The sequence below is a fragment of the Agelaius tricolor genome, unplaced genomic scaffold, assembly GCF_023055355.1.
Source record: "Agelaius tricolor isolate 1412-34295 unplaced genomic scaffold, bAgeTri1.0.p SCAF_4, whole genome shotgun sequence".
Classification (NCBI taxonomy): Eukaryota; Metazoa; Chordata; class Aves; order Passeriformes; family Icteridae; genus Agelaius; species Agelaius tricolor.
In genome coordinates this window covers 20,949,257-20,970,923 of record NW_027269264.1, presented here as the reverse complement: position 1 = coordinate 20,970,923, position 21,667 = coordinate 20,949,257, and positions in this window count along the sequence as shown.

Below are 21,667 nucleotides of genomic sequence, written 5' to 3'. Positions count from 1 at the left end.
TGTTGCGTCAGGTCTTTCCTTAAACCTCCTGTCAAGGTGACTCCACCACCTCCCTGGGCAGGCCGTTGCCGCGTCTAATCACCCTTTTTGTGAAGAAACTACTCCTGATGTACAACTTGAGTCTCCCCTACCTCAGCTCGAGGCTCTGCCCTCTTCTTCTGGCACCTGATGTTGTGAAAAGAGGCCGACCCCCACCTGGCTGCACCCTCCCTTCAGGCAGCTGTAGACTGCAAAGAGGTCTCCCCTGAGACTGCTCCAGGCTAAAACACCCGCAGCTCTCTCAGCCTGGAGTGGTGCAGGACTTGTGCTCCAGACTCTGCTGCCTCAGGCCTGCACAGGTACATGGCCCTTCTCTGGACAGGCTCCAGCACCTCAATGCCCTTGCAGTGAGGAGCTCAAATATGAACACAAGATTTGAGGGGCGGCCCCACCAGTGCAGAGTACAGGGGGACAATCACTGCCCTGGTCCTGCTGGCCGCACTATTGCTGATAGAGGCTAGGAAGCCATTGATCTTCTTGGTCATTGAAGAGGTGAATAATGTACATTGCAGTTTTCTCCCAGAAAACAAGTTTAATTTACTGGCTAATTTACTGGCCTAATTTACTGGCTTGTTGAGAAGGGTCTCTTTCTACCATGCTTTTGAATTCATATTTATGGAAAAGAGGGACTCTTAATAAGCCTTGCGAGGTGGTCCTCATGAGAATTCACCTTCCCATTCCAGTTCAAATTTCCTTAGCAAAATGTGTGTACACGTATATAGGTTTTGAAGATTGGTAAATAGCAGAGACTTCCCAGAATAATTTATGGTTCCTTTCCAAGATAAGAACTTGCAGCCTTGTGCTTTGCATTAACAGTCAAAATATACTTTTGACCTCCCTTCTATTACCCTTTCCTGGTAGGATGCTTTCTGGAAAGGGCCTGGCATGGAAAGATAGCATATCTTACCAAAACAACTGCTGTAAGCAGGTGTGGCTGGGATACCAAACATGAAAACGTTTCTGAACCCTGTCCTGCCTCCTTCTTCCATAAAATTGTTGAGTGGCTGCAGGCTCAGCATGTTTCATAGCTCAGCATATGTCAGGCTCTGCTTATGTCATAGTGGCTGTGGTGGGTCAAACAATCTTCGGTCTGATGAAAGCTTCTGCCTAATGCAGCCATGCAAGACTGTCTAAAGTTTTTGTCATTTTTATGAAGCTAAAATTCCTATGATTTTTATAAAAGTCAGTGATTAACATATAAATTTCAATTAGATGGATTATTGTATACTCAAATACTAGCATTTTCTATGGTCAGACAAAAATAAGAGAAAATGGGCTAAAAGTGTCATGTGTCCTAAACACATATGCTGCTTGCTTGGAAAGCCTAAATTTTGATCCACTGAGATTTTTTTTCCTAAATAGGTAGCATGAAGATGCAATTAGTCAGTTTTTGTTTAAAAAAAGTAAACTTAGCATGCGGAATACAAATATCCTGAAACAAGAAAGATAACTAGCAGCTCTTTCTGAATTTATCAGTAATTAAATAAGAGAGAGAAATTAAGGAATAGTAAAAGAGTACAACTCACTAAATAAAGTAAGACCAGCCATACGCATATAAATTATAAGACTGAGCTTGAAGAACAAACACAGAATTGGCCATCACAATTTTTTTTTTTTTTAAGAAATGTAGTCTCTGGAATTTTTTGACTACTGATCTTCAATCTGATGCAGACATTTTGTTCTACAGTTTGAGAAAGGAAATATTTTATATATCCTTTAAATAGGTTTTGTTTTATTTTGCTGTTGTAGAAAAGATACTATTTTCCTTTATGAAAGCTTGTTCACCAAGGAATAAAGGATTGCATTTTTATGTGAAATTGTGAGACAAACTGGGCCAGTTTGGGATTACATTTTTGCCATACTTGTGCTAATGTGGATAGGATTGCCCAGGCACAGAGTTGGTAGGAAGCAGAGGTAGACTCCTGTTTTGACTGTGACTCAGACAGCTCTTGGATCCTCACCCCATACTTGCTTTGTCACCTCAGCATTTTAGTGTTGGAACACTCTCCATGTTGAAAAGCTACTAAGCTACTAGAAGCAATGTTGGAAGTGTTGCTCTTTGTCTTCATCAGTGATAGACTGATGAAGACAATGTTGCTCTTTGTATTCATCAGTGATAGACTGTGTCACTTGCAGATAAATCAGAAAACCTATCTGATACTTTATGATGAGATTTTCCGGAAGACAGTGGATATAGCCATTTACACCCCAAAAGAACTTGGCCAAATACGGTGTCCTTTTTCTTGTGTGTCTCCAGACTTCTTGCTGGTGGGGTAGTATGAGGAGCAGAAGAGGCCTTTATGCTAAGTGTTACTCAGCAGTAACTAAAAGATCTCTGTATTATCAAAACTTTTCCCAACATACATCCAAAACGTTGTCCCCATACCAGCTACCATGAAGAAATCTAGCTCTACCCCAGCCCAAACTAGAACATTCTCCACTAGTTATTCCATATCATTTATGTCATCTTAAGATCCCACCTTATCAAATACCTGCCTCCCCTTAAAATGTTTGTGAAACGTCCATAATTATCAGCAAAATGCTCACTGTGTTTGTTTGTTGTTTGACTTTGTGCTCCATCTGTTATGGTGGTCACTCAGGATGGGAGAAGTAGTGTGTTGCCTGGAGTCTTTTGGCACCGAAGGCAGCTCTGGTCAGGTCACTGCTGCACTCACACTGTGTGTGGAAAATCACACCATGGAAAGCCAGTGTCCGCAAAGGAGAGAGGAGTCCTGCAACTTTATTTTATAAAGGGAAAGGGCCCACTGGGGCCTACCCCCATCAGGTTTCTCTCTAGAGATTTTAGAGGATGAAGCCTCCTTTTGTCCTAAATTCCCATTTAGGACAAAAGGAGGCATGTTGCCCTCTTACTATCCCCATTGGCTGAAGAACTGCAAAGGCACAGGTTTCCTGAACCACTTACCACATATTTCCCCCCTCGAACCTGTGATTTTCCTCCAAAATTCAAAATTTTAAGTTTTCTAGGTTCTGCAGTACACTTGGTCTGGACTCATTTGTCTATTTTCCTAAAATTCTACAGTCAATCTGTCTAGGTTATGTAACAAACCCACTGCTTGAGGTTGGTAGAAACATTGAGACCCATTTCAAAGACATTAACAACCATATCCTCAGCCATCAAATTGTTTGATTAGACATTACCACACATCTTTTCCTGTCAACTGCTTCTTATGATGTTCATCCTTCATTGTATTCATTCTTTCATCATCCTTGGAGTAGTTTCTGCTGTAGGGCTTTCTGTAACAACCAGCTCAAGTCACGTTTTACAACAATTTAAAAGTACATCCATTACATTCTCCAGCCCTGGTCCCTTTGGACTAGGCTGTAAATTTTAACAAGACAATGAATTCCTGCTCTTGTCTCTAGCTTTGCTAGCAGCAAGAGGTTTTTGCTATAATACCTTCAATAGGTTGCAGCCGTACAGTGGTGATATACAGTGTTGAGTAACACTGCCATCTTACAACTCAAATAGTGAATTATTTTCACTCAGGATTAAATCACCTTGAGGTGCACATAGCACTTGCCCATCTTACTGCGTTTATCAAGTCCATCCAGGTCCCTGAGTAAAAACCATCCCATGAATAGGTTTACCCTTTCCTGAAGAAGGAATAACTGTTTCTTTTAGTCAGTTTCTCATACATACTGGTTGGATCTTTCTTCTTCCACAGTGCGCAGGGACCTTGATTCAGCAGGTCAAGTGGCAGATGCTCTAATATTAACTAGCTAAGTGGCTTCTGCTAAATGTTTTTCACAATGCTTGAATGTATGTCCTGGTTACTGGAGATGCATTCCAGTTTAGCACTGGGATGTGCCCTCTACACCAGTTCTGACAAACTGTTAATGATGGGTTTGCAGTAGATGCCCAGTAGATGCCCAGCAGTTGCCCAGCTGACACCTCAGGCTAGAAGCTGGGTGTTAAATGAGATAAGGGAGAAGAGCCAAACACTCTGAGCAGTGGAGGGTTTCTTTTTCTTCACAAATGACTCTGCAATGCTAACTCCTTCTGGGGAAACACCAGCACAGTCCCACCGATCCTGAAGAGGTCATCTCTGCCAATGGCCCATAATGGACTCAATGGCACTAGCAGAACAGGCAGCTGCAATGACTCAAAGTATTACATAATTCCATTGTGAAACTGCCTGCCCTGGGGGAGGTACTGAGCATTCCTATCTGAACTTGACTATGTATAATTCTGGTGTTTGGGGACCCCCACCACCCCTGGGTAGATCCAGAGGAGGACCACCACTTTTGACTGCAACCATCACTTCAACAGGACTGCAATCACCACTTGATAGGACTGGGACCACCACCTTGGCCAACAGGATTCCAGGCTGTAGTCTGACTTTATGGATCTAAGCCAGTTTTAATGTGTATTATTGCATTATTGTAATCTTTCTATTAAATTGTAACCTTGACCTGCAATGTCTTTTAAGGTAATTGGGTGGTCTTCATTTCTCCTACTGGTTTACTTTCATACCAGCCCAATGTCCCAGCACCTGTTACTCTCACTGTAGTTTTTAACAGCCATTCAGCTTTCCTGGAGGCTGGTGCGTAAGTGGGAATGTAGCAAAGAGGATCACCTGGTTGATGTTGAGCCCCTTGACCAGGCTACAAGTTTGCTTCTGGAATGAGTCCTGTTGTCTGATTGAATTATTTCAGTTACCACCAAAGTTGCTCTTTAAGGCCCAAAACAATAATCCCGGCAGTGGCATGGATCACAGGGTATGTTTCTAACCATTCAATAGTCACTTCCATCACTGTAAGCAGATGGTGCTTTCCATGGCAAGTTCATGGTAGTCTGATAGTCTTCCCTGTATTGGTATTTCAGCCATCATCTTCAAAATCAAAAAAGTTTTATCTCCTGGCTTGTTTAATTGTGGTACATTCTTTGCATTCATGGGTAGCCTCTGCAATGGCATCAGTGATCAAATCCATGCCTTGATCATGGCCCCATTTGTATGTTTCTTCTCTTTGTACATGTTTTGATATATCATATCAGATATATGTCATAGGTCACCCTTATATTCCCAGTCCAGATGCATCTGAGTCACTTTCATTTTAGCAGCTTGGTCCACCTGCTCATTGTTTTGATATTCTTCAGTGACAGACTCTTTGCTACGTAAACCCTTATGTGATGTACTTTTATAACCAGGTTCACCACACGAGCAGCAATAACTCACTGCAATTCAACAGCCCAGATGGGTTTAATTCTGCTCTGCCACCTGCTTTGCTTTCATTGCTATAGCCACCCCTGGAGCATTTGCCACAATCCATGAGTCAGAGCAGAGATAAAGTACTGGTCATTTTTCTCTTTCAGTAGTGTCTAAAGCCAGCTGGAGTGCTTTCTCTTCTGCAGACTGACTCAGTTTACCTTGTCCATCAGCAGTTTCTTCAACTTAATATATAGCACAGCAGCTTTCCACCTTTAATATTTTCCTATAACATGACAGGATCTGTCTGTAAACAAGGCATATTGGTTCATTTTCTGGTAACTTCTTATACAGTGGGGTCTCTTAAGTATGAGTCACCTCCTCTAGTGACACTCCAAAATTTTGTCCCTCTGTGCACTCCATGATCACTTCCAGGATTCCTGGCTGGTTAAGGCTTCCCATGTGAACTCATTGGATTATCAGTGTGATCCACTTAGTCATGTCACATCAGTTGCATGATGTGTAGAGGAAAGTCTCCTTTTGAACATTCAGAAGAGCATGGGCAATCAAAATTGCACCAGAAGGAACTGTGCTTCATTAGCAACTGGCGGCTCAAATTGCTTTACAGACTGCTAGTATTTCTTTTTCGGCTGGAGCGCAATGGCTTTCACATCCTCTATATCCTTGGCTTCAAAACCCTAGGGGTCAACTTTGAGTCCCTCTGAGAGCTTTCTGCCAGAGCCTCCACGTATGGCCATTAACCATGGCTGAAGTATAAAGCACATTTTTAACATCTTGTCCTCTTCAGACTGGCCCAAGTGCTAATGCATGAACTGTCTCCTACTGGGTTTGTTCGAAGGCTTACTGCTGCTCATGACCCCATTCAAAGTTGTTTTTCTTATGGGTCAAGTGATAGAGAGGGCTTGCAATCAGACTGTAACCTAGAATATGCGTTCTCCAGAAACGTCCAACACCCAAGAGCTTGTGTTTCTTTTTTGTTAGTTGGTGAAAACATAGCTGTTATGTTATTGATCACATCCATTGAGACATGATTATGCCTATCTTGCCATTTCATTCCTGCAAACTGGATTTTCTGTGCAAGTACATTGACTGTACCTTGTTTCATAGCAAAACCCACTTTCAAGAGAATTGGCAATAATGTTCTCCCCTTCTCATACTTTTCCTTGTCTGTGTTGCGCCACATAATAATGTTACTAATATATTGCAAGTCTTCAGGGGTCTCACTTTGTTTGAGTCCAGGCTGGATCTATCTGCTTCAACTGGTAGGCCTGTGTTTCTACCCTTGGAGCAGTTGATTCCAAATGTATTGGATAACCCTCCATGTGAAAACGAACTATGGCCTGCACTCTGCTGTCAAAAGGATCAAGAAAAAGAGATTAGTGATATCAGTGTTTGCATACCATTTGGCTGCCTTTGCCCCCAGTTCCCATTGGAATTCTAGTATGTCTGATAGGGCACCACACAGTGGCAGTGTGGCATCATTCAAGACATGGCAGTCCACTGTTCGCCTCTGCTTTCTGTTACATTTTTGCTCTGACCTAGAGGGACTTATTAAAAGGTGAACGAGTCTTAGTGATGATTCCTTGACTCTCCAGTCACTGGATTGGGTTATGTATGGGAACCACAGAGTCTCTGTTGGTTCAGTATGCAGCTGATGTATTGTCCTAACACCTGCTGTTCTTTAACCTACAGCAACCCCACAATGGAAAGATCATCTGAATGACCAGGCAAACTAGACAGCTGTTTAATCCTCTCTGTACTCATGGCAGCTATACCAAAAGCTCTACCTTTTTGGGTCCTTGAAATATTCTCTCCTGAGGTATTCTATGGCAAGGACACATGGATCTGTGGGCTGGTCACAATTGCTGCTTGTAAGATAGGCTTACCTCAGCCTCCAACATGGACAGCTCTCAGGATACTTGCATTACTCCAGATGCAGAGACGGATTCTGCCTCTTTGTAACTGGTGGTTTTGGTGTATACTGCGCACCAGTGTCCAGTAGAGCTTTAGACTCCTGTGGGGCTGACATTACAGGCCATCAAATGCATACAGTCCAGTAAAACCAGTTGTCCTCTGCCTGGCTGAAGGCAAGGCCCCTCTATTCCTGGTTGGGATCTTTATTGCTTGATTTTTGGAACTGCAAAATGGAAGTCCCTTAATCAGGGTCAAAAGTACAATCTCACCTTCTACTTGGCTCAACAGACAGAGGTACAGTAATTGTTCTGGGTGAATGCTTTTTGGCTGTTGCTTTTCCTTCCAGTACCCCTACTCTCCAAGTAGGTTTAGTGTCCCACTTCCACATGTTCTCTCTCTTTATCATGCAGGAAGAACTACAGGGTTGCACGTTTTGTGTGGTGGTGTGAGTACACTGGTACCTTCTCCCTTGAACAAGAAAAGAATCCAAGAATCCATAGAATCCTTGTATTTGGAAAAGACCTTTCAGATCATCAAGTCTAATTGTTAACCCATACCACTGTGCTCACGACTAAATCATGTCACATCTACATGTGTTTTAGATACTTCTGGGGATGGTCACTCCACCACTTTCTTGGGCAGCCCATTCCAATGCTTGACCGCCCTTTCAGTGAAGCAATTTTTCCTGCTATCCAATCTAAACCTCTCCTGGTGCAGCTTGAGTCCATTTCCTCTTGTCTTATCCCATTGTTACCTGGGAAAGGAGACCAACCTTTATCTTGCTACATCCTCCTTTCAGACAGTTGTAGAGAGCCATAAGATCTACTCTGACCTTCCTTTTCTCCAGGCTAAAGACCTCCTCTTCCCTCAGCTGCTCAAGTCCTGATAAGACATGTGCTAGGACCCTTCACCAGCTCCTTTGCCCTTCTCTGGACAAGTTCCAGCACCTCAATATCTTTCTTGCAGTGAGGGGCCCAAAAGTGAACACAGTACTCGAGGTGCAGCATCACCAGTGTCAGTACAGAGGGACAGTCACTGCCTTGGCCTTGTTGGCCACAACATTTCTGATGCAAGCCATGGTGCCATTGGCCTTCTTGGCCACCTGGGCGTGGGCTGGCTCGTGTTTAGCCAGCTGTTGAACAGGAGCCCCAGATTCTTTTCCATCAGGCAGCTTTCCAGCCTTTCTGCCCCAAGCCTGTTGCAGTGAATAGTGGTGTTGTGACCCAAGGGCAGGACCTGGTAGTTCACATTATTTGAACCTCATACAGTTTACCTCAGTCCATGATCCAGCCTGTCCACATCCTTCTGTAGAGCCTTCCAGCCCTTCAGCAGGTCAGCTGTCCTACCCAGCTTGGTGTCATCTGGGAAATGACTGAGGGTGCACCTAATCTCCTAATCCAAATAATTGACAAAGACATTAAATAGGACTGACCCTGACCCTGAGCTTTGAGGAGCCCACTAGTGACAGGATGCCAGCTGGATATGACTCTACTCACAAACACCCTATGGGCCCAGCCAGTTTTTAATGCAGTGAACAGTACATTTACCTAAGACATCAGCCAGAATGCCTTGTGAAATGATGTTAAAGTCTTTAGTAAGTTCCATAGATAGCCACAGCTCTTCCCTCATCCTAACTGCATCACTTCTTCATAGAAGGAGATCAGGTTGGTCAAGCTACACACTAATATGAAGGGAGAGCAGAACAAAATCTTGCATGTTCTAGAAGTTAAAATGACTGCTGTCTGCAAAGCCCGTACATTTCAAATTGATGTCTACTCACTAGATGGCAGCAGATTCAAAAACATTGCTGGAAAATTACAGCTCAAATCACCCATGAATACCTGATGTAAAGACATGCTTTTGCAGTGAAATAAAAGTATAATAAAACATGGTTAAAATAATAAAACATGGTTAAAAATTTAGCTGGTCTGGATAAGGACAATGCATGGTCAGGGGGAAACGGGAGCACAGGCTTCAGACTGATCCAGTAAGTAGAGCCTTTTGCCACAATTTCTGTGCAATCTCTGCTTTGCCTGCCCTCCCAGGCTGAGATTTCTGCCATTCCTCTGGATCACTAGATTACAGCTAGCATGTACCACATCCAAGACCTCTGTGTCAGTAGCATCTAACAGAATATATTAGAATAGTTTACCATTCTGTGAAAGACTTTCTTATTCTAATGATGTTTCACCTGAATAATTTCTTTACTCTGAAGTATGGAGACTGTATGAGAGGCAGGTGAAACATATTTAGCTAACTATCATGTTCTTAAAAAGCTCTAGAAGACCTCTTTATCTGATCTTTTCCTCAGAAGTGAGTCACTTCCCTCAGACAGAAAACATGCCTATATCTGTTATAAAATTAAGAATTTGAGAAATAAAAGTCCTGATGAAAAATCTCATAAATTGAAAGGGTAACACCTTCTGTTCATATACATAGAGTTAGAAGACATGTCTGTCCAGTTACATGGATCTGTAAACTTCAGTGTAGTTCCAAAGGTTTGTCAATACTACTGTTGGAGAATTGCAGCAGGGCTGAATTTGGAGGGGACATCTTGAGATTTCCTAGTCTATAAATCTCTGTCAAGCAGAGGAACCTGGAGCAAGTTACAGAGGAACACATCCAGTTGGATTTTGAGTATCTCCAAGGATTGAGATGGTGTGGCCTCTCTGGGCAGTCCTGTCAGGCTTTTAACTGTCTTCACAGTAAAAAATACTTTCAAATGGAAATCAGTATTTTGATTTGTGCTCATGTGCTTGTCCTCTCGGTGACATCACTGAGTAGAGCCTGGCTCTGTCATCTCTGCACAATCACATTGTGTACATATGTACACTGATGAAATCCCTTGAGTCTTCCACAGATGAAGAGGCCAGCTCTCTCACACTCTTCCTCTATGAAAGATGCCACAGTCCCTTCATCATCTCTATGTCCCTCTGTAGGACTGGCTTCAATCTGACCATGCTTCTTTTTTGTTTTGAGCACCCCAGAACTGGGCCAAACCTCTATTTAACTCATGAAGCCTGAGTAGAAGGAAAGGATCACATCCCTCAGCCTGCATGTAATGTCCTTTCCAGAAGCTGCTGACATGTTTTTCTTCAAATTTTTGGTTTGTAGTAAATTTGGTGTGCATAAGACCACCAGTCCCTTCTCTGCAGAGCTGGTTTTCAGCCAGTTCAGAACCCAGCATTTACCTGCCCCTGATATTTCTCCTCAGGGTTAAGACTTTGCACTCTGTTTGTTGAACTTCATGGGGTTCCTGTGACCCAGTTTCTCCAGGCTGTCCAGGACCTTCTGGCATATTAGCCTTTCCTCACATTTTTGTACTGTCTGCAGACTTGGTGAGGGCACGCTGCATACCAGTGTTCCAGTCATTCATGACAATATCAAACAGTAGGGGCTCCAGTATGAAACCATAGGGCTCGCCACCAGAAAATAACCTTCAACTGGACTGCACCACTGATCACAACCTTCAAGCTAGAACAGGAGAGACAGCTACACAGGCACATCCTCCTGATGGAAGTTACATGTCAAACCTGTGGTGCAGTGAAAAAGGCAAAATGGTTCACATGCTGATACAGTCTGCAATTTTTCACCATATAAGTTAAAGGATGCTGGCAAGGGGACTTTGTTAGACTGTGTCTACAACAAAGCTTCTGCTAGAATAAGTAGACTATGGGATTTTTCCATGCCACTGTGAAGTGTAAACCATGCTCAACATGTGAAGGTATAATGAAGCCTGTTTGTGATGCTGTCTGATGGCAGACATTCCAGGATATGTGCTCACCCCGTAAAACAGATGTCTCCTACTCTCAGAGCAACCAGGGGATTTTGACAAGATTGCTGATGTTACGGAAAATATTAAGCAATAATCCTTTCCATCAACCTAAATCCCAGTTCCTCAGTTAGCTAAAAACATTGTAAGTCTTTTATTAAGTGGATAGTTTTACGACCCCCACATGTTTTTTAGTTCCCAGGTTAATGGATTTTTTGAATATTATAATAAATTATAGGTACAGAACATGACAAATTGCTTATTGTGCAAATTTCTTGTTGTATAGATAGTATTGGTTTCTCTAATTTACTGTTTATAGGAAGCATTGCTTTGTAAGAAGAATTAAATGCTTTCAGTAAATATAGCCTACGTACATGTGCTTACATATATGTGTATATATATGAATGTGTAAACATGAGGAGTCAGATACTCAGTTCTTTAGCACAGATATGTTTCTATTGACTTTAAAAATAGAAAACAGCCATAATTCAGCAAACAGCACGGGCTAAAGTCCCTTTTACATCAAGATTTTCTCAAGTTGCTTGCCTGTAACAATTGGGCAGTAAAGAGCTCAAAGTTGTGCACTCTGTGTAGTCAGAAATATCGATCTTCCTTCAATTCTGGGATTCAGTGATGGTCCTTAATTTCTCTAAAATCAGGCTGCCTATGTGTTATCTTTAGACCCATGTGTTATCTTTATGTATTTAAACTGAAAATGTTTGCTCTAAGTTTTAAGGTAAACTAGTTATAGTTGTGATTTTGTAATATGAGTTGTTAAAAGTGAAAAGCTACAGGCAGATGAGAGAGAATATGACTTTGTAATATTGTTCTTTCTGGGGAAAAGTTTCCCATGTTTTACCTCTAAAAGTCTCATTTGAAGCACTGACAATAACAGTTACACAGTAGGACAAGACCCAGAAAATTACTCAGTTCTGGACAGTATCTTTAGTATGTCATGTAGCTGCACAGTGCAGGTACATATGAACAGAGCTGTATTGGAAGTGGTGCCTGTGGGATCACAGAAGGACCTGTGCTTTGTCCTGTTGCACTCAGCCTCTGTGGTAGGACAGCACACTCCCTGTGCCCCTACAGCTGTAGCTTCTGTCTCTGGCCACTCTGGATAAACAGGGAGAGATGGGATTTTTGCTGCAATCCTCTTGGAGGATGGATGCTGTCCTTGTGCCCTAGTGGAATGTGGAGGATTTTCAGTAGTGTCTGGTGTGAACAAGCACTGCTTTCTGCTGAGGCTGTTGGATGCCTGAAAATCTAATGTAAATATGCGAAGTCCCCCAACTCTTCCCCAAAAAGATTTCAGATTTGGCAAGAGGACATAGCTAAGAAAATTGAAGAAAGCCTGTTTTGGAGGTCACAAGTCCACAGAATTACAGAATAAGCTGAACTGGAGGGGTCCCACAAGAATCATCAAGTCCAGCTACCGGCCCTGCACAGCACCATCCCCAAGTCACACCCTGTGCCTGATAACATTTTCTGAATGCTTCTTGAACTCCATCAGGCTGGTGCTCTGACTACTTCCCTGGGGATCCTGTTCCAGTGCCCAACCACCCTTCACTCTGGGTGAAGAACCTTTTTTCTAATATCCAACCTAAACCTCCCCAGATACAGTTTCAGGCCACTCTCTTGGGTCCTGTCACTGGTCAACACAGAGGAGAGATCAGATCCTGCCCCTCCTCTTTCCTTCCTGAAGAAGTTGTAACTGCAATGAAGTCTGCCCTCAGTCTCCTCCAGGCTGAACAGATCAAATGGCCTTGGCTACATTTCAAGGCCTTTCACCATGTTTGGGCACTCTCTAATAGTTTACTATTGCCCAGAACTCTCCCCAGCACTTGAGGTGAGGCTGCCCCAGCTCAGAGCAGAGCAGGACAATCCCCTCCCTTGCCCAGCTGTGATGCTGTGCCTGATGCCCCCCAGGACAGGGTTGGCCCTCCTGGCTGCCAGGGCGCTGCTGACCCATGTTCAACTTGCCAGGACCCCCAGGTCCCTTTCCATGGCACTGCTTACAGCACCTCATTCCCAATCTGTCCATACATCCAGGGTTGCCCCATCCCAGATGCAGATTCCAGCACTTTCCCCGGTTGAGCTTCATATGGCTGGTGATTGCCCAGACCCCCAATTTGTGGAGGTCTCTCTGCAGGGCCTCTCCCTGCCCCGGAGGGAGTCAGCAGCTCCTCCCATTTTTGTATCATCTGCAAACTTGCTCAGTATCCCTTGCAGTTCTGTGTCCAGGTCACTTATGAAGATGTTGAAGAGCAGAGGGCTGAGGATGGGGCCCTGTGGAACCCCAGCAGTGCCAGGTCCCCAGTCTGATGTCACCCCATTCACTGTAACCCTTTGTGCCTGACCTGTGACCAGCTGCTCACCCATCCCATGATGTGTTTATCCAGCTGTGGGCTGCACATTAGGTCCAGAAGGATCCTGTGAGAGACAGTATCAAAAACTTTACTGGCTTCCCTTGGTCAGCTGGGTGGGTTACCTAGTCATGAAAGGAAACCAGGTCGATAAGCAGGACTTCCCTCTCATGAGCTGTGCTGGCTGTGACTGATAACTGCGTTGTCTTTCAGGTATTTTCCAGTACCCCTGGAATAAACTTCTTCATAACTTTACCAGGCACTGGAGTGAGACTGACAGACCTGTCATTTCCTGGGTCCTCCTTGCCCTTCCTGAAAGTCAGGTCAGTGTTCTCCAGCTTCTGATCATTTGGGACTTCTCTGGTTTCCCAAGACCACTCAAAAATCATCCAGAGAGATTTTGTAATTGCAGCTCTTTGAGGACTCTTGAATGAATTTCAACAGGACCCATAGATTTGTAGGGATAAAACTGGAGCAGGACATCCTGCACAATTTCAGGGTTGACCAGGAGTTCATAATTCCTGCAGTTATGGTCCTCCATCTCAGGACTCTGAGACCCGCCTTGGTCTGTGTCTTGGTTTAAAAGACAGGTGTCTGCCAAGGAAGGCAGGAACCTTCTTGGAATGGAAAGATGATCCCCTCCCTCCAAATTATTATTATAATTTCAAAACTATGGGGCTTTGAGATAAAAATATGGGAAAAGGAATAATAGTTCTTTACTAGAAAATATATGTGTATGTAAGAAGACGTAGAAAATATATATGTATGTAAGAAGAGCAAGGAACAACAACAAAGCAGTAACAGTAATTCCCATGTGTACAGTGTGAGTATCCTAGCAAAGGCAGCTGCTGATGTTCCAGTCAACCAACAGCAGGGACCCTCTCTCTGGACAGAGAGAGGAAGGGGAGGGCCCAGTCTTCCCCTGAAACACTCACACAGATGGTGAGCGTCCCCTGGGAATGGCAGGTCCCGGTCAGCCAGCAGCTCCTGTAAGCAGTGGGCTCACGGACAGGCAGCAAGGAGAATTCTGCAGCAACACCGAGCCCCTGAGCAGGAGCAGTCGAGCACCCAGAACCACAACCATCTCCTCACCAAGCCGGGCAAAGACTGCCTACCCCCAGCAGAGAACTGCCAAACCCCCATTCCCTCCCTCCACAGTACCATTTCAGCAGTGTGTCACCATTTCTCTGGCAACAAATTCCCTGCGAAGAACCCAGAACAGTCCATCTGTGTTGAAGACAGGAGGCAAAGAATGCATTACATACCCCTGCATTGTCCATGCCTCTGTTTGTGAGGTGACCATCCTCATCCTGCAATGGGCTGATGCTATTTTATACTGCCTATTGCCACTAATATATTTGAAAAAAACTCTTTTTACTGTTCCCCACAGTTTTGGCAGCTGTAACTCCAGCTGAGTTTTGGCTGCATGAATTTTCTCCCTGAAGTGGAAAGCAGCAGCAGCACCTCTCTGTTCTTCCTATGTCACTTGACCTTGCTTCCACTGGGCATCCACTTTCCTTTTTTGCCTTATTTCCAAGAGAACATTCTTGTTTAGCCAAGCTGGTTTTCTGCCTCTCCAGCTTGACTGGTGACTGTTGGGAATGGCTCTTAAAAGAGGCAATGTTTAAGTGGCCAGTACTGATGGATGTCAACACTTCAAAAACATTTTCCCCCGGGACCTGATTACTAATTGCCTGAGCAGCCTGAAGTCTGTTCTCCTCCTGTCCAGAGTTGAGGGTTTGCGAGCACTCTTCATCCTGTCAACAGAGATTTTAAACTCAATCACTTTGTGGTGTCTGTGGCCAAGGTGTTTGCCAGTCTTGACTTCACTTATGAGATCCACTCTCTTGACAAGCAGTATGTCAAGGAATAAAGAGAAATAAGGTAACATTTTTGGACTAGTTTCCTCTTCCAAGCAAATGTAATTTTAAGAGGGCAGTGGACATAAGGAAATGCAGGTTTAGTTCCAGTCAGCCTCAACTACATAATTCTGGCATTTAAGGAATTGTTAGCATTATTATGGCGTGGTTTTCCAAGCAGTGGAGGCCCATTATCTTTATGTGGGAAAGGTCTTCCTCTAAAAGGAAGCAGAACAACAATAATACATAAAAGACTAATTCTGCTTTTTTGTTTTTATTCCTTTCAAAATATGCATTGTCCAGTGTTACAGACTGTCCAGTGTTAGAAATATATTGTATTATCTTTTCACATGCATCAGGTTATTTGTATTTAGGCAAGTTTAAAAAGCCCCTTGAGTATATCAGGAATGTAGGAAGATGTAAATATTTCTGAAATGGGGAAGCTAGGAAAGTGGACAGTCTTAAGCCAAAAGCTTTAAGATTGTCTTTCTAATGTTGGGTCATGAGATATGTGGATTAGAGGATTATTTGGAAAGAAACAATGAGGTTCTATCTGAACATATTGATGTATATTGCTGTTTATAGTTCCCAAGAAAGTGTGTAGGGAGTTTGGTTGCCAAAATTGGAGATGCAAGTTGTTCCACACTACACTGATGGATGTTTGATATATGTACTAGTACATTTGCCCTTAGTCTGGAGAAAATAGTTTTTTTCTTTAATGTTTCCTCTGTGGCAAGTAACAGTGAGCCAACATTACAAATAAACTCCGAGTAGTTAAAGGCTTCTGTGTGGCACAGGCAAAATTGAATTTTACTTCCCTGTGGATGAAAGCAAAAGAACTCTTTGTGGGCAGACAAGTGTGGTTTTGTGGTAGTGTTAGACCTGATGGTGGGGATGATGGTGCAGGTAGGTGAAGGAATTTGGGAGGGGTCAGTGGGAGTTAGGAGAAGAGGGCTCAGAGGAGTGTTTGGGAGTTCTGGGGAGCTGTTCAAAGGCAAGGAGGGATGAGTGCCATATCATATATATTTTTTTTAGGAATATGGGCAAAACTGTACACTTATATCTGGGAGGGGTGGGAGACCTCTGAGGCCCTGAGGTGACAGGTATTTGGGCAGTAAAAAGTATGTGAAGTTGTCACATTTCCCATTAGTTAGCAAGGTTGAACATTGGTATGGCCAGAGCAGGCAGCTGGATGATGGAGAAAACAAGGGTGCAACAAGCAGCCTTTTTCTGGGATTAGCCTCCTTCATAAGCACACTTTGATCCCAGATGCTGCTGTCCTTTATGACTTCAGATGTTGCACTGGTTTCTTTGCCCAGATGCTGCTTTATATCTCTGTGACCCTTTTATGCCTTCTGAGTAACTGCAGTAGTAGCAAGAGCAGGTGAAGAGAGGAGCCAACACTACTGAATCTCCTTTGGAGCACCTTATCCCCAGGACCTGATGTTATTTGCCTTTCTTGGTGCTTGGTTGCCTCTTGGTGCTTGGATGGAGCCAGGTACCAAAAAGAGGTTGCTGCTTTGGCCAGGGCCACCCATTTTAAAGAAAATTTTCTCACTCCATCTTTCTCTTGTCTTTCCCAAGTTTGTGATTTCAAGCTATAGCCTAGATGTTAAAGCTGTTTTTGAGGTTGTTATGCTACCAACATACTGGAACTCCAAAAAATTGGGTAAGTTTATTTTTCATATTTTAATAATTGAAAAGATATCCCCAAAACTAAATTTATATTGCCCCAAACAGACTTTTTTTGTAGTAATCCCAAAGGCTGTGCTTCAGAAGAAGAGTGCCTACAAAATCTTGAATATAGAAATATACCATGTACAAATCTTGAATGCACAAAATCTTGAGTATACATCTATTCAAAAGCTCAGATATACTATCTTGGATGTTTATCTGGAAGTTATCTGAAACACAGTCATATCCTGATACCCTTTATGCATGTTGTGTTGTAATCTATAATAGTTTCATAAATAATAATTATTAATTATTAATCAAGAAGACTTCAATAAAAAATGGAGTAGCTCTGTAGTACGTAGTATTTCCCTGGAATTTCAATAGTTTTGGTAATGATAACAAACGGACATGGACCACAGATTACTGGCACCTTTTCCCTTTCTTTGTCTGTGCTGGATCGGGCCATGTTTCTGGGAGCATGTGTGTCTCTCTGTGTGTCTGCGTGTTTGGGATCATGCAAAGCTATGTTGATGATGGCAGCTAGTTGCTGCTGGACCACAAGAGGGACCCAAAGACATGCATTGCTGCCTGGTATCCCTTGGAAACTGGAAGGGTCATTAGCTTCCAGCTTGGGTTTTCAGAAAAAGTAGCTTATTTTCTTTTAATTTTAGCTTTCGGGAATTTTACCATGACTCACCTATAAGCTTTCTGAAGGAAAGTCTGAGAAAGGCTCTAGAAAAAAGGCTGCTAGAGATAACAGATGATTTTAAGCCACTTTGTCATGGCTGCCAAGTGCACTGGGGAAAGCAGTGTAGCATCTGGACTAATAGTGATAAATCGTCTGAAGACGTTAGAAGGAGGGGATCTTCACTCATGTATTATATGGCAGGTATAAGACTAAGAAAATTACCGTCTGGATTTTTCCCTTTACTAGTATTTTCAACAGTATTAGTATTTTGAACATTCAGCCAAGCAAACAACTGCAGATAATGAGACCTTTCCATAAATTAGAAGAAAAACTTACCAAAAGTAAAGTAGCTCAAAAAATATGATAAATTTGAGGCATTCTGCTTTGCTGCAGAATGTCTCCAATTTATCATATTTTACTGCTGCAGCTTTGCAGCAGTAAAACCACTGTTACCCACTGTTCCTCCAAAAGACAAATGTAAATTATACAGTGCATGTGCAAACAGGGCATATCTTTTGTAGCAGTGGAAAACATCTTTGATATGGGCTGGTTTGGTCTGGAAAGAGCAGTGTTAGCTGGATTTACCTGCCTCAGTGGACTCATCAAGTAGTCTTGAGAAATGTCTTCCTCTGTGAAGAGATTTGATCCCTTCTTCACTGGGACTGCTACCCTTCTCTTTCTCCTGTGGGCAGGAGACATGAGGCAGGGCTGGCTCTCAGTACTCATATACCCTATTCTTTTCAATGTAAATAGTAGATCTGTTTTTCTGTGTACAAGAATAATTTCCAACAGAAGGGTGAGGGAATGACTGGTGATTATTTTATTGCAGTGACAGCTCTTTATTCTTCAACTAAAAATTTAGTGTTATTGAGTGATGATGTGGTAATCTAGCATCATTGACAATGACAGAATATTGTTATACCATGTTGCATCTGGGTAGCACCCTCAGTCTTAGATCAAGCTGAATCACTGTCATTACCAAGCTCTGCTGATGTGTTCTTGGAGGAGGTAATACAAAGTTATCCATGATTTACTGTTAGGGCAGTTGGGCCAATGGAATGTTTTCCTTGGTGTCAGGGAGTGAGTCAAGAGCATGACTGACAGCAATGTCCTTCTTGGCCAAGGAGGTGATGAAGTGATCTTCTCCACAACCTCTCTCTTCTCCTTCTGCTGTCAGCCTCCAGATCACCTTGCTAGGCTGAGGGGCACTACAGAACAACATACAGGCTACAGATATGCACCCACCCACTGTGGAAGTACTGCAATGGCTTTTCTCCATCTTCTACTCAGGACAGACCATGCCAAATTCTGACCAACAAGAAGGGGCTGCAAGAAGTCAATTTGTATTTTCACCTCTGTGCTGTATGAAGGGAACATACAGCATGAAGTGTAATGATAGACTGACATGAAAGGCTGTTCCCTTCCCTCTCTGCTTTTTCTGGCAGCAGCTGAACATGCAGTGACAACACACCTTCCATTACTAATATTTTGAAACCTAGAGCAGGAGAGTGCCTCAAACCACAGCCTTATAACGTAATGAAGAATACACACAGCTGCAGTAACAACCACATAATTATTTAATTAGTTTTTGACAGCTTCAAATTGCATAGGCGAAGGAATGCATGAACCGCACATGGAAACCTGCCAGCAAAGGTTTTACACGTACGCAGATGGTTTTAGCTATTGTAAGCGCAAAGCCAGGTTGCTGCACTTTTATTGCAAAGCACATAATAGCACATCATGCTCTGCAGAAGTTATATCAGGGGAATAAAAATGGCATATGTAATTATTTCATCTCCTTTATGTCATAGAATTACTTTTCTTGTATATAACTTCCCATAAGTGAGCACTGTGAGACCAAAGATGGGAATATTTTTAATCTGTGAAGTAACAGCTTCTTTGGGCTTTTGGAATAAGTAATTATGATACCACTACTTAACATTACATATAAATTTTTATTTTAAGATCCTATTATGGAGATGAATTAATTATTATCTCTGTTGAGAAATTAAGTATTTGTGTTTTTATTGTGAAAAAAGAAAGACAGACTCACAGAAGTGGAACAGTTTATCAGAAGCCATGGTGTGATTCAGGGACAAAAGAGATGACAAATTAAGAATTTCCTCAGTTTTCATTTGACTCTGCAGAGAACTAGGGCAAGAAATTTCAATATATAAATGTGGGAAAAATAATTGTCTGCAACAAAATGGATGAAGAGGGCACTAACATTAGTAGAAAACTGTCTTTGGCAAATTGATTATTCCAAAGGGGAAGATAATAACTTAGAAGTGAAGCAAAGCATAATGTACTGTAAATATTTGCTCTTTGGCTGCTGCAAAACCAACACCCATCTCCCAAGTCACTCAAAGTGTTTATAATTTCCATGTGTCACAGGCTCCATGATTTTATATTAGAGGGGAAGTGATTTCTCCTGAATGTACCTAATTAAGGCTAACAGCTAAAATAAAACATGAATTAATTCAAAACTTCACTCTCCACTCTAAACAAACACAAACACTGTCTGAGGTTTAAAAAGTTAAGTCCCCTTTTTTTCCACATAATTGAAGTTTTCATATTTTCCAGGCTTTGCTTTTTATGGTTCTGGCTGGGATAGGAAATGCTAAAAGCCCACAAGAAAAGGCTATTCCCATAGAGCTGTGTAAGATATTCACAACAAAAACCTAAACCATGCAGAACACATGTGGTTTCAAGTTTCACAAGAAAGTCAAAACCCAGACTCTGTTTGTTGAAGTCTGTAACACGTTTTAAATGAAACTGGGCCCGTTTTCAAGAAAATCTGGTCAGATTCCTGGTTTTGAGTTGAAACCATCGAAATTTGGCATTTGGCATGTTCTCAGGAGAAGTCTTGAGGCCTGATCTCACTGATGCTTCAAGGGGGACTTGCTGTGGATGGGACATAAGTGGAGGGGATGTCAGGTCTCAGCTGGGGGAGGGGGGCAAGGGCACTGTCAGGGGCTTTGGGGCTGAGGAAACAAACACAGTATAGGTGGGTCTCCTGAGGTAATGAACTGTAGTCAAGAATGGTTGAGAGAAAGTCATGTGGCTCACATCCAGGGCAGGAGATCCTGGATATATCCTGCACACCCCTCAAAGGACCCTTTGCTCTGCCTTCTCATGTACTCCCAGAATAAAGATTAGGGGACCCTGAATACTTTGAGACTGTGTTCATCACTACACTGCATTTTGTAGGATTTATGTGGATATCACTGCATCCACATCAAAAACACATCTTTATTTTACTTACAGAAATCTCTCTGACTAAGCAAATGAAAGACTGTGAAGAAGTACTTGGCACCTATGATGAAACTGTGCACTTTTAAAAGAGCTCTGTATAGAAATGAGTCAATAGTTGATGCTGCAGCCTCAGTCTAAGATATTATCAAGGTAAAAGTTATGAGCTAAAGTCTGATATTGCAAGGATAGATATTAGGGCAGAATTTTTTCTTGTGCATTCCTAGAAATTCTTTATCTGATACTAATACTACTGTAAATTATTGAAACTGTAAGACTTTTAAATCATGTTAAGTAATGTTAAAACCTTACCTTTAGCTTTCTCTCCTGCTATCACTGTTAAAATTTCTGTCCCTGCGAGAAGTGAAAAGGCTAGGAAAGTTATAGTCAATGATTTAATAATATGATTAAAATGCAATATTATCTATACAGACAAGTTTATTTCTTGATCTCATAAACAGATATCGACAGCTACCATTCTCCCACATATATTGCTCTATATGGGAGTATTTAACTGTGAAAATAAAAGCTGTTTTGTGCTGAGGCCAAAATGTAAGCAAAGAACAGAGCAGATGGTTTATGAGTACATGGAAAAACAGCATATGTCTGTGAATTAGGAAAGAGCTCTATCAGACTAATGAGTACAGTGTATAGTTTTCCTGTTTTCCCTAATGGTAACTTATATGTGCAGTTCTGTGAATCCAGCACTGTGAGGACAATAGTTATGCTCACAAATGAAATATGGCTCGTTAAAGCTCCAGTTCTTCCATCCACACTCACTTTGATTAAGCACAGGTCAATCCGTGTGAGATAATTATTTATTACCCTGTCACTACTTCTTTTTTTTTCCCCAGACGTCTGTGTTTTGGCTTTATATAACATGATAAAGTCCCTTTCCCTAACAAGTCTTTTAA